The 12,254-nt window shown below is 41.0% G+C and overlaps 1 protein-coding gene across 2 annotated transcripts in view; it reads left to right on the plus strand.

Annotated features, from left to right (window-relative positions):
• NUP88 (nucleoporin 88) overlaps positions 1–12,254 on the plus strand; it is a 362,163-nt gene that overhangs the window by 99,150 nt on the left and 250,759 nt on the right. The gene's annotated exons all lie outside the window — the stretch shown is intronic.

Here is a 12,254-nt window from a genome sequence, read left to right on the forward strand (position 1 = left end):
GATGAATCCTTGATCATTTAAAAAAATAATCTTTTGTATTTCTCGCAATGTTGAATAAGCTTCTTTACACATGAAAAGTCAAGTTTATTATAAACCATACAAAGTCAATAAAGACTATTACGTGTGTGTAACAGAAGGAGAGAGAATATAAAATGACAGCAAACTCAATACCAATCTATTCTAAGTAATTGGATCAAAATTTAAAATGCAACAAGATAAAACAAAAACAGCGTCAACAGGGAGCCCTTTAGTGTTCGGGTGCTGCTGTATCTTTTAAAGCCACATTTTTCTGTTGGGCAATTGTAGGGACCATCATTCTATCAGTGCAAAGGTTCTGATATATCTGATTCTGGTTCTGGTTTGTGGGAGATCCTTGTATCTTCCATGTGATTCATATGTTGTGTGTCCTCTAAGTGGGTTGACGTGCTTTCGATTTGTGTCTGGTCAGAGTTTTTGCATTTGCACTTGGCCTACTTTTTTTTCCTAAGATAAGCATACATTTTCCACATCTTGATAAACTTATTGTCATGTACCGACACTCTGGCCGTATCAAGTTACTTATTCAACATTTTAATATATAGTATTCAATCTTTCATTCCATGATAATCAGCTGGTCACATCAAAATGTTTTCTGACCGTCTTAACTATTCAAGTTTGCCCAAGGCTATTATACTTCTCCAGCATTGGATCTTTCATAGATTCACATGCTTGAATTCTTCCCTGTCGTCAAACTGGGAACCCCCGGTAAACATTACCAACAGAGGTACAAACTTGCTTTTAAATTAATATTCATTGCAACTTTTTACAACCTATCCTTATCAGCACAATGATCCAAATTTAAATCAATTAGAAACCACCACACCCAGCTGTCCCCATGCTGATACTTCAAACTGTCAGATAATCTACCGCACGATCAGGTGTGAGGAACCCTACTTGACAGCTCTGTAAAGATACAACAATGTTAGTGATGGCAGAGGCAGCGTTTAAAAACTGTAAATCTTGTAGGAGAAAGAAATTTATGTGACTGATCCACATACAAAATGTTTGTACTGCCTGCACCCAGAGCACATGCAAGAGGAATGCACTATTTGCCCGACATTTTCAGCTCACTAAGCAGGTCTGAGGCCTTGTGTGTTTTAAACTGTTCAGCTATATATTATCAATTTGTAAGTAGGTGGGGGGGTATGAAACTCTTTATACTGTGGTATCGTTGCGCCCTCACTCAGCAGTCCTGCACCATGTTAACAGGCTTGCTTATTGGTGGGTATCCAGTCACAACTATGAAGTGGCTTGGTTTTTGTTGCTCTCTAATTGAGGAGTACTATCTAGTGTGTGTATAAATATATATATATATATATATATATATATATATATATTATCACAGCTTCTTCTTTCTACAAGTTCGTAGACAAAGACACGGCACTGCAACAGATGGTTTCTTCACGATTTTTATTTACACACCATGTGCAAAAAGAAAGTGTATCAAATGGACGGTCTACGCGTTTCGGCTCCTGCCTTCAACTGGACCATAGAGTCCTTTGGTCTAGACCTTACTTAAATATAGTGATATGTGTAAGTACCCTCTACTGTTTCCATGGTCATCTAGACCACCAACCCTGCATAGTCGATATATGGCTAGTACATACTAGTAATCATTTTGCATGAATATATACAATTTGCGTAAAGTACAAAGGTAACCCTATACCAATAACAAATAAAGTATTTACAATCAGATCAAGTTCCTTCTATATACAGTGATTTGATATTAAGTTTCAATTATTTCAGTAAAGTACTCTCACTAACCTGTATAAGGAAAACGAAGTAAAACGAAGTAAAGAAGGGAGGGAAGGAATAGTTTCCAAAAACAATATTTGTAGATATTAATTATCTACAACATTCACCTAAGTGACAACAAAGAAGAAAAAGAATGATGTCCATTGCATTTTGAAAAAAATATGAAGTGTAAAACAAAACGTTGATGTTTCTAGATAATGCATAGTATATAAATTTGTGATCTGTGTTCAACCTATTATTTACAATTATATACATCTCTAGATCATCCATCACAATTTGCAATAAGAGCATAATTTCTGTAAAGTACTTTATCTAACCAATTCCTTTCTTCGTTGTGCTTTTTCAATATTCATTGCCTTTTTAATTCTCATCCTCCCTAATCAATCATTGTACTTTATTCAATTTTCACATTATATGATCTGATTGATTTCTCCGGTTCCTGATTATATAATGGTTTCAAGTATGTACTTAGTCCAACATCATACATTTCCTTAGTGTATGAATTATCATACAGTCCTGAAGTGAAGGATTCCACTCCTATAATGTCATTAGTTTTTTCTATACCCATTTACAAATGTACATGCAGTTCTGCGTCCAAATTATGGCCAAATGGTACCTCTGTTCCCATGCTCAGTATCATTCTAGACTCCAGGCGTCTTAATTGTAACAACTGATCTCCGCCTCGTTCCGGGATTTTACACATCTTAATCCCCGAGTATTTCAGAAGGGCGGGATTACTTTGATGATATTGAGCAAAATGTGTGGCCATCGGGTAGCCAGGGTCCTTGTTCTTTATCGCCCTTAGATGTTGAAGTATTCTCAGTTTTAGTTGGTTCACTGTGCTCCCGATGTAATACTTTCCACAAGGGCATTGTAGCCTATAAACCACACATTTTGAGTCGCAGGTAATATGTTCTTGTATAATTTCTGTTTTGCCATTTTGTAATTTGTAATGCTTGATGTTTGTTCCATGCTCACAGGCTTTGCATTTGTGGCATTTCCAGAAGCCTGGTGTTGTTAGCCATGTCTGTTTTTTCTCCTCACGTAGTACTAGATGACTCTGCGTTAGTATGTCTCTTAGGGAGGAGGTCTTTCGGTATGTAATGCTTGGATTTTTTGTCAGGGTTTCTCTCAAAGTGTTGTCTAGAAGGAGGACTTGCCAGTGTTTTTGAAAAGCTTTCTTCATATTCGCACTTTGATTGTTGAAGTCTACTATCAATCTAGTTATTTCATTCCCTTGACTTGTCTCTTGCTCCGGATTTGTTTTAGGTCTCTTAATTTTCGGAGTTAATAACTCATCTCTCTTTTTCAGATGCATCCTGTTCTGTGCAATAGATATCACTTCCATTGGTTATCCTCTTTCAAGGAATCTGGTGCTCATTTTTTCTATTTCCTCAGTTAGATCTTCTTGTTCGGAGCAGTTCCTTTTTGCTCTCAACATTTGACCATAAGGAATACTCAATTTCAATCTTATGGGGTGTCCGCTGTTTGCATGTAGAATGCTATTACATGCAGTCGGTTTCCTATGGATTTTAGAGCAAAGTCCGTTGTTCTTAACAAAAATTTCCACATCTAGGAAAATCAGAGAGTGGGAGCTGACTGTAGATGTGAATTTTAGGTTGTACTTGTTGTTGTTTAGAGAACCAATAAACTCTTTCAATGAGTTTTCGTTTCCGTCCCATATGACAAACAAGTCGTCAATGAAACGACACCAGAGTTTAATTTTTGGCCCTTCAGGATTCTCTCGATCTTTCTGTGTCACGTCACTCTCCCATGCCCCCATTAGAAGGTTTGCATATGTGGGTGCAAATGATGTCCCCATAGCGGTCCCCTGTTTCTGGAGATATATCCCCCCCAAAAACAGGAAAGCGTTGTGGGTCAAGCAATATCTGAGCATATCGAGTAACATGTTTGAATGTTCCAAAAAATTCACAGATCGTGCTCTGAGTACTTCCTTCACTACCTCAATACCGTCCTCATGGCGGATTGAGGTATAAAGTGATGTAACATCAATTGTTGCCATTTGATAAGATGGTTTCCATTCACAAGTAGTGATTTTTTGCAAAAAGTCCATTGTATCTCTCAGAAAAGAGGGTAGACTTGTCACATAATTCATAAGAAAAATGTCAATGAATCTTGATGTAGACTCCAAGAGGGATCCTATCGAACTTACAATTGGTCTCCCTGGTGTACGATCTAGTGACTTATGAATTTTCGGTAGAAAATATATAGTTGCGATGATCGGGTTGTTTGTTTTTAAATAACTGTATTCGTCAAAATCTAATAGACCTCTGTCTTTCCAGGTTAACAGCATAGAATGGTATTCACTTGTCCATCCTTCCATTGGATTTGTGGTCAGTTTTTCATAATGTTCTTGAATATTCAACTGTCTATTTGCTTCCTCAATGTAATTTGAAACATTCTGTATAACGAGGTTGCCCCCTTTATCTGAGGATTTTATGATTATGGACGTGTCATTTTTCAAATCCATCATGGCTTTTTGTTCTTCCAGAGAAAGATTTTGTTTCCTCATTTGTCCATTTTTTATAGATTTGTCTGAAATTTTTGTTATTTCCTCGACCATAAGTTCTTGAAATAGGTCCACTTTATTGCCTGGTGGGAGTTGTGGGCAGAACCTTGAATTTCTTTTCAGTCCACTATTACCTCCTAGATTCGTGGATAGGCCAATGTTTTTACAAAACTTTATTTCCATATCTGGAGTGATCGTGTTGTCCTCTTGGCAAGTAGAGGGGGTCTCTCTAATTGATGCTAGAGTTATCATCGCAGTTAGGTCTTTTTGTGCGACAGTTGATGTAGCTTCCTTAGTTCTAGAGACATGTGTCTTTTTATTGCTTTGATTTTTCTCAGCGAAATGTTTTTTTAGTTTCACCTTTCTGCAAAATTTGTAAAGGTCAATTCGTGCGTTGGGTACATTCATAGTTTTTGTCGGGCAAAAAGAAAGGCCTCTATTTAAAAGTTTCAAATGAGTATCCAAAAGTTGTTTATTCGATAAGTTTATCACTATGTTGTTAGATATGGACATTCTCTTCTTTAAATTTATTTTTGCCTTCCTTTGCCTCGCTTTGCTTTTACTTCTTTTTCCACCCCTTCTGGTTTTTGGTTTGTCGGGGGTTTCTTTGGTGGACGTTGTTCCCTTCCCCAAGCATTGGATCTGCCTCTTCCTCTTTGTCGCGTGACCATGTGTGCCAGCTTGATCTCCCCCTGAAAATCCAATGGTGTTGCACTGGACTCTCCTTCAACAGAACTCACTTCTGAGCTGTCTATATCCTCTGTGGGTTCATTGGTTCTATCCATGTTCTTATCCATGGCAACATGACTTCTTAAGGTGTCATACTTTCGTGCGAACGTATAAATTCGACCGTTCATATAGTCCAACCTATCCCTGGTGAACTTGTTGGCCTTTCTCTTCTCTACCTCCATCTCATGTTTTGCCACCTTCTTTTCCATGTTTTCCATTGCCTCTTTGCTTTCTTCAGATGTTGGAATACCAGCGAGTTCTGATTCTAGAGCTGTTATTGTGCTCGTGATTTTTTCTAGTTTCCTCTCTGCATGGATTATTAGGGTCCTCATTAACTTAAAGGAGCATTCGTTTGTATCAGTCTGCCATAGTTTTATCAAATCAGTGTCCAAGTCATTTAGGGTTGGCATAATTAAGATCCTCAGACCTCGCGGGACTCTCTTCAATTAGATATATTTTTCCAAAGATGTTTTTTCCCACCATTTATTGATTTCTTGGATTCTCTGACTTTGTAGTTCTCGTACTATATTGGCCAGTGTTTTCTCCTTTGTTTTTTCTCCCCCATCTCTTTTAGCATCAGAGGTCACTGTAGGTGGATTATCATCGTTCAGAAGCTCGCTCGCCCTTAATTGGCGATTCCTTGTTTTATCCGCCATGTATAAACTATGCAGGGTTTGGTTATTAAATTCTTCTTGATACACAATTTCAAATGCCAGGCGTGTGTAGTGTTCGTAATTTTATTGAGGACAACCAGCTCCCTTAATCCTAAAGTATGCTGGACCTCAATGAACGTGTTTGTTGCTCCCTGTAGAACACACTGTGTTCTCTCGGTTTTCCAGAAATATATATATATTGTATGTATATATATACATACATATATATGTATGTATGTATGTATGTATATATGTGTTTGTATGTATATATTACCTACTGGCGGTCGCCAGTAGGTATATATAGTTAGGATTTTTTCTCTATGGGTTTTTTGAAAATTCTATGTCTAATAACTTTGGCGTTTGTGGACGGAATCGGCTGAAATTTTCAGGAAAATGGCACATTTTGTTTCTGAGCAGCCCTTGAAAATTTGGGGGGGGTTCGTCCAGTGGGGGCCGAGAAAAAAGGGGGGTCCCAAAACGTGTTTTTAACATTGAGTTTTCCATAGGGCGGTTGGCCTCACTTTTAGCCCGAACGGCTGAATGGATTTGCACGAAACTTGGCAAAATTGTAGGGACTGGTAGCCCGATGTGCCTTTTGTAGGTCTCAATATATGTGCTCCAGTGGATTTTGAGAAATTAACGTTTAAAAAAAGATATATATCTGTAACAGCGGACCGGTTAGCGCTCTGGTTCGCGGACTTTTCGCGCAACGGAGCTTTGTGAAGCGAAGCTGATTGGTTCTCCGGCGTCTGTCAACATTCCAAACAGTCCGTAGCGGCCGCCATCTTGTCTCTCGGTAGGATCGAGAGACAAGAGGAGGTCAAAACAAAGGGGGAAATAACTATAAGGGGGCATAGTAGATCCTCGCTGACCCCCTAGGTTTGATGTGGAGGTTTTAAAAGGGCCCCGCGGGGCAAAAAAAAAAACAAAATAATAATAATCGAACGGCTGAATGGATTTGCACGAAACTTGGCAAAATATTAGGGACTGGTAGCCCGATGTGCCTTTGCTAGGTCTCAATATATGTGCTCCAGTGGATTTTGAGAAATTAACGTTGAAAAAAAGATATATATCTGTAACAGCGCTCCGCTTCGCGTACTTTTCGCGTTACGGAGCTTTGCGAAGCTGATTGGTTCTCCGGCGTCTGTCAACATTCCAAACAGTCCGTAGCGGCCGCCATCTTGTCCCTCGGTAGGATTGAGAGACAAGAGGAGGCCAAAGCGAAGGGGGAAATGACCATAAGGGGGCATAGTAGATCCTTCCTGACCTCTTAGGTTTGATGTACCATTTTGCCAAGTTTGGTGTAATTCCGTTCAGCCATTCAGGCTGTAGACGTATGTAAATGTCCTATGGAAAATTGCATGGGGAAAACACATTTGAAAGTGTTGAAATTTAGAACCAATTAAAATGTTACTTTGGTTTTGTATTTGTGTGTGATGAAAGTTAATTGGTTATGTATATATGTCAAATGAGAGGAAACCACAGCCATTTTGTGATACTACTGTCTGAGGTACATTTGTGAGGAATTTTTGGTGGTGAATTTCTGGTGTTTGATTTACACAGTACTAACACTTCTGCTACTTTTAAAAAGGTGAGTTGTTAATTTGTAAGGGGAACTATGTTGTACACTTGAAGATAATTTGAAAAATGTTTTCTGTTATTTATTTGCAGTCCTTCTGTTATACTAAATACTTGATGAAGTTAGTTTTATATTATGTATTACTAAAAACGATAAATGAAAGTGATTATTTTTTTCTGCAATTTACAGCAAGCAATTTCAAAATAAAATGGCTCACAATGAAGAGACCGTGGCAATTTCTTTTGAATTGTCCACTACATTGATTGAAATTGAGAGCACCAATAATGAAATATTGTCACAAGGAGGACATGACTTGTATGATTCCATTAGATTGATTGAAATGGACAGCACCAAGAATGAAATATTGTCACAAGGAGATGACTTGAATGATTCCACTACATTGATTGAAATTGAGAGCACCAATAATGAAATATTGTCACAAGGAGGAGATGGCTTGTATGATTCCATTAGATTGATTGAAATGGACAGCACCAATAATGAAATATTGTCACAAGGAGGAGATGACTTGAATGATTCCACTACATTGATTGAAATTGAGAGCACCAATAATGAAATATTGTCACGAGGAGATGACTTGAATGATTCCACTACATTGATTGAAATGGACAGCACCAATAATGAAATATTGTCAGAAGGAGGAGATGACTTGAATGATTTTTTTGATCAATCTCTTGATGGCGAATTTATCGAGTGTTTGGAGACCATAGAGTTACAAGAATCATCATTGCAGACTTTTAATGAGGAGATTCCAGATGAGATGATTGAAGAGGAAATTACTGATGAGGACATGTTACTAGTTGTTTCAAATTTAGAAAATTCTGAAGAATAAATTTATATTTAGAAATCAAAAATTGTTTGAGACATTATTTATTTTTATTTTTAATTTATGAGGTTGTAGCGAAGTGATTGTAGTATAAAATGAGACTTATAGTATAGAGTGCAACATTTTTATGTTACATGGTAAGTTTACTCATATTTACTTCCCTTCTGCCACTATATTATCTCCAATGTGTATTTGACATGTCTTCTTCATCTCCGGCCTCCTTTCTCTCACTGTGTGTCTCCGATGCATCTTATCGCTGGTATTTTGTGTAATTACAGAAGAGAGTAAAATAAAATAGTTCGGAACGTGAAAAGGGGGCAAAGTAGAGTACTCCTCACCCCCTAGGCCTTTTTAGGCGGTCCCAAAAGGATCAGTTTCTGCTTTCCTGAGAGATTATGGTATGAGTTCCATATACCACAATAACTTGCATTACAACATGCAAGATATCTATCTCCTATTACCAACTTTTGGAGATATTCGCGCTAAGCGCGAATATCTCCAAAAAGTAACACCTGCCCTGAGCAGTTCTTAGCCATGTTATCCAATGGGAGGTGGATAACATGGCTAAGAGTATTAGCTCGGTAATGCATGAATATCGCTGAGTTTTTAGCGATATTCATGCATTGCGGCCGTTTATTATCGCATTTGCGATAAACCTTGATAATAGTAAGGTTTATCTTCGATAATTTCTGACGATGCTTAGTGGTAAAAAATTGGTTGGTAAGCATCGTTAGCGATAAATATCGCTTAACTTTGGTAATATGCCCCAACGTCTGTTAACGTTCGATTAGAAGGAAATGAGGAAGTGTTGAAAAACATTGTCTGCGCCATCTTGCCTTTTTTGAAATGCCACACTTTTGTCGTGCACGGCAGCCATTTTAGATGTCTTGACCAGACCCACTCTCTGCACGCTGTCGATTCGTAGCATGGCTCCTCACCCTCGTAAGCATCTCCCCCAGGCACTGGTCACCACCGCTCTCTGTCTTATGCATGGGCAATAAACCTTCCCCCATCTGCGCTGCTCTTCCCTGAGAATCACACTCTGTGCCCGCCCGACACCTCCCTTTCGCCCTATTCACTACCGCACCCTCTGACACTCCTCTTCCTCTGTGTCCGAATGTCCAGGCCGGTCCTAGGCTTTCAGCTAGCCCTGCAGATGTAGTTTATGGCCCCAGCTGTAAAGAATCACCCCTCTTCAAAGGAGTTATAGTAGATCAAGGCCCACACCCGATGTGATCCGTCACAGCACACGCGTTCCTACTATCTGAAAACCATCCTGTATTGTGATTGGGGAGGGGACCGAGCCTGAAGCGGAAGATTCCAGGAATGACTCTTTGTACATCAAAGTTTTTACAATTATGTGTCACATTAAAAATATATAGCACTCCAACAAAGTAGTAGGAATATAAAACTTTAATAACATATAAATATATACAACAAAACAAAAACAGTAAAAACATTTAAACAACGAAGAGACCGTGGTAATTTCTTTTTAATTATCCAATAGATTTATTGAAATTGACAGCACCAATAATGAAATATTCTTGTCAGTAGCGGTCTGTTGTGCGAATAGTTCCAAGGCAGCAGAACGCGCTGAAATCTAGATGGCACGAAAGTGATGTCTAGTAAGTTGCCGCCCAGCAAAAAACGGCGTGGGGCGCCGCGGGGGTGAGTGAGTCCAGTAGGCACCACAGCTATTCTTACCGGCATTGCAGAATTACTGCTGGGGACAATGCCTGTGCTGTAGCAGGGTCACAGCAGAAACAAAAAGGATTCTGTTGAAGATGTTGTTGGTTTTCAATTTGAAAACAGTTCTGGTGTCAACTGCTATGCTAATGTAGTGGTTAATGTTTTGTTTTCTCTAGAAAATGTAAAAGAGGGGGAGGCAGTCCAAAGTTCCGTTAAAAGGGCAAAGGAAAGGATCGGTGGTTTGAACTATCAGTCAAAAAGGGGAGGGGGTGCAATAATTTTTCCTACCGGGTCACACTGTGCTTTCACCGGAAGTAAGGTCTGCAGGATTGTAGTAATTCAAAGTGAGGCTGGCGCCAGCATGGGAGCGCCGACGTCCCGCGGATACAGTTTCGTCACTCCACGGGCGATCATGGCAGTCATTCCCCATCGGGGGTCGGAGACTCCCGCGGCTCCTCTAGAATCTTCAAGGTCGTGGAGGACTACGGTGGTGGAGTCAACCAGTGACCGGGCCATTTCTTTATGTTGGGCCCGCTCTTGCCAGGTCGACCGCCATTTTGAGAGTTCGGCAGCTACTGGCGATCGCGGGGTCACATGAGCGGACGGGCTCCACCCTGCCGGGCGAGACGTTGCAGCATGGCCACAGTGGAAGAACCGTTATCTAGGTCGTTCCGAAACTGTGCAGCACTGTAGTTGTTAGGATGCCACCGCCTGGAGCGCTGAGGGTGCAGCTGGGAAGCCTCCACCTGGGGAGGCGGGAGAGGCCTGTTCGCACCGTCTCTCCCTCCCAGTGCACCCCACGGCGTCTCGCTTGAGATTTGTTATGGCCGGACCAGGCGATGAGGACGAGGGGGGGGTCGGAGGCATGTGCAAGACATCCCCCTCCAGTGTTGTCGCAGCCATTATAAAAGAAAGAAGTGTCCCGTCCGTCTTCGGGCCGGGCTTCCGGTGGATGTCGGCCGGACGCCCCTGGCTCTGGCCCCATGAACGGGTTTCTTGGTTTATCGGCTGCAGCCGGATCCCGTCGGCCTCGGCCCCCCGACCGTTGGTGGTCGGACCGGAAGAGCATGTGGCGGGACTACCTGCAACTCTCAAGGGCCACCGCGGCCGGACTGGGAGAGAGAGGGGAGGGTCGAGGAGACATTCCCCCCCCCCTGCAACTGTTCAGCGTTGTAAAGGCAATCCCCTGGCCGGGTCCCGCTGGTCTCGGCCTCTCCTCCGGCTACACCCTACGTTAGGATCTCCTGGCCGAGGCGTGGCAGCAGGACCTGCCTTATATGGGCTGCTCCCGGCTGGGCGTAGCCGGAACCCTGCCCCACCTTGGAAGTTTCCAGAGTGGGGGTGGATGTTCTACTGACTTGCATTTTCCCTAGTCTATCGATTTTTTTGGCGTGGCAGGCGGTGGGACAGCGAGGGGTGATTTGGTTTCTCTTACTGTTTTTCTGGTCTCTCACCACTGGCATATTTTAACGTTTTCTTGTTTCTAGGACATTAATAGGTTTTATCATTACGTTATGTTATCGTTTCTTTGTTCGTTGTTTAATAAAAGTTCATGTTCATCAGTGGCCTACTGATTTTCGTTTTCCTATTTTTTTCTTTCCAGGTTGTTTCATGGTAAAGTTTCTGTTAACAGGATACAGTGATCACTTCGTTATTATTGCATATGTCCTTTTCACTAGGGGTGCTCTCTGGTCGGGCCAGATGACGTATCTCTAGTAAATGGTCCGGGTGAAAAAGGTGCATCAATCAGTGGGGAGTAGATAGGCATGACAGATTACAACGGGGGAGAACGGTCCGCATTACGTACCCTTTCACTACTTGCAAAGATTTTCCTACGTTTATTTGCAAACAGGGAATACCTCCAAAAAGAACTAATTCCCAAACAGTCAATGTTCGGACAATCAATCAATCAATGAGGAATGAAATAGGTACGACGTGTTAAAGGCTTGCGTTACCTACCCTTCACTATCTGCAAAGGGAGATAGAATATTCCTATTCTTCCTCGTTTGCAGGTAGAGAAGATCGTTAAGAGAATTAACTTCGAACAATTCAATGCTCGATTGAAACAATCAACAAGGGGTACTGTGAACACAAATGAACGCCGCTTATATACATACGCATTGCTATTTTCAACAGGTTGTTCCTAATGTTTCTATTTTAGCGAGGTCAAAAGAGATCCCATTAGTGGCCTACTGATTTTGCTCGATTCCATTTGTTTTTTTACACGATTTTTCGCTATCTGCAAAGACTAAACAGAGTATTGCGACTCTGTGCTTGTTTGTAAATAGAGAATGAACCAAAGAGAACAATCAATCAAATGGAGAGAGAAGCAGGCACGACGGATTACAAAGGGGGAAAGGGCTGCGTTAACTACCCTTCACTATCTGCAAAGAGAGAGTACTCCTAATAGAAATGAGGGGTGGGGGGCAGCAATCA

Source organism: Lissotriton helveticus, chromosome 3_1, assembly GCF_964261635.1.
Source record: "Lissotriton helveticus chromosome 3_1, aLisHel1.1, whole genome shotgun sequence".
Classification (NCBI taxonomy): domain Eukaryota; kingdom Metazoa; phylum Chordata; class Amphibia; order Caudata; family Salamandridae; genus Lissotriton; species Lissotriton helveticus.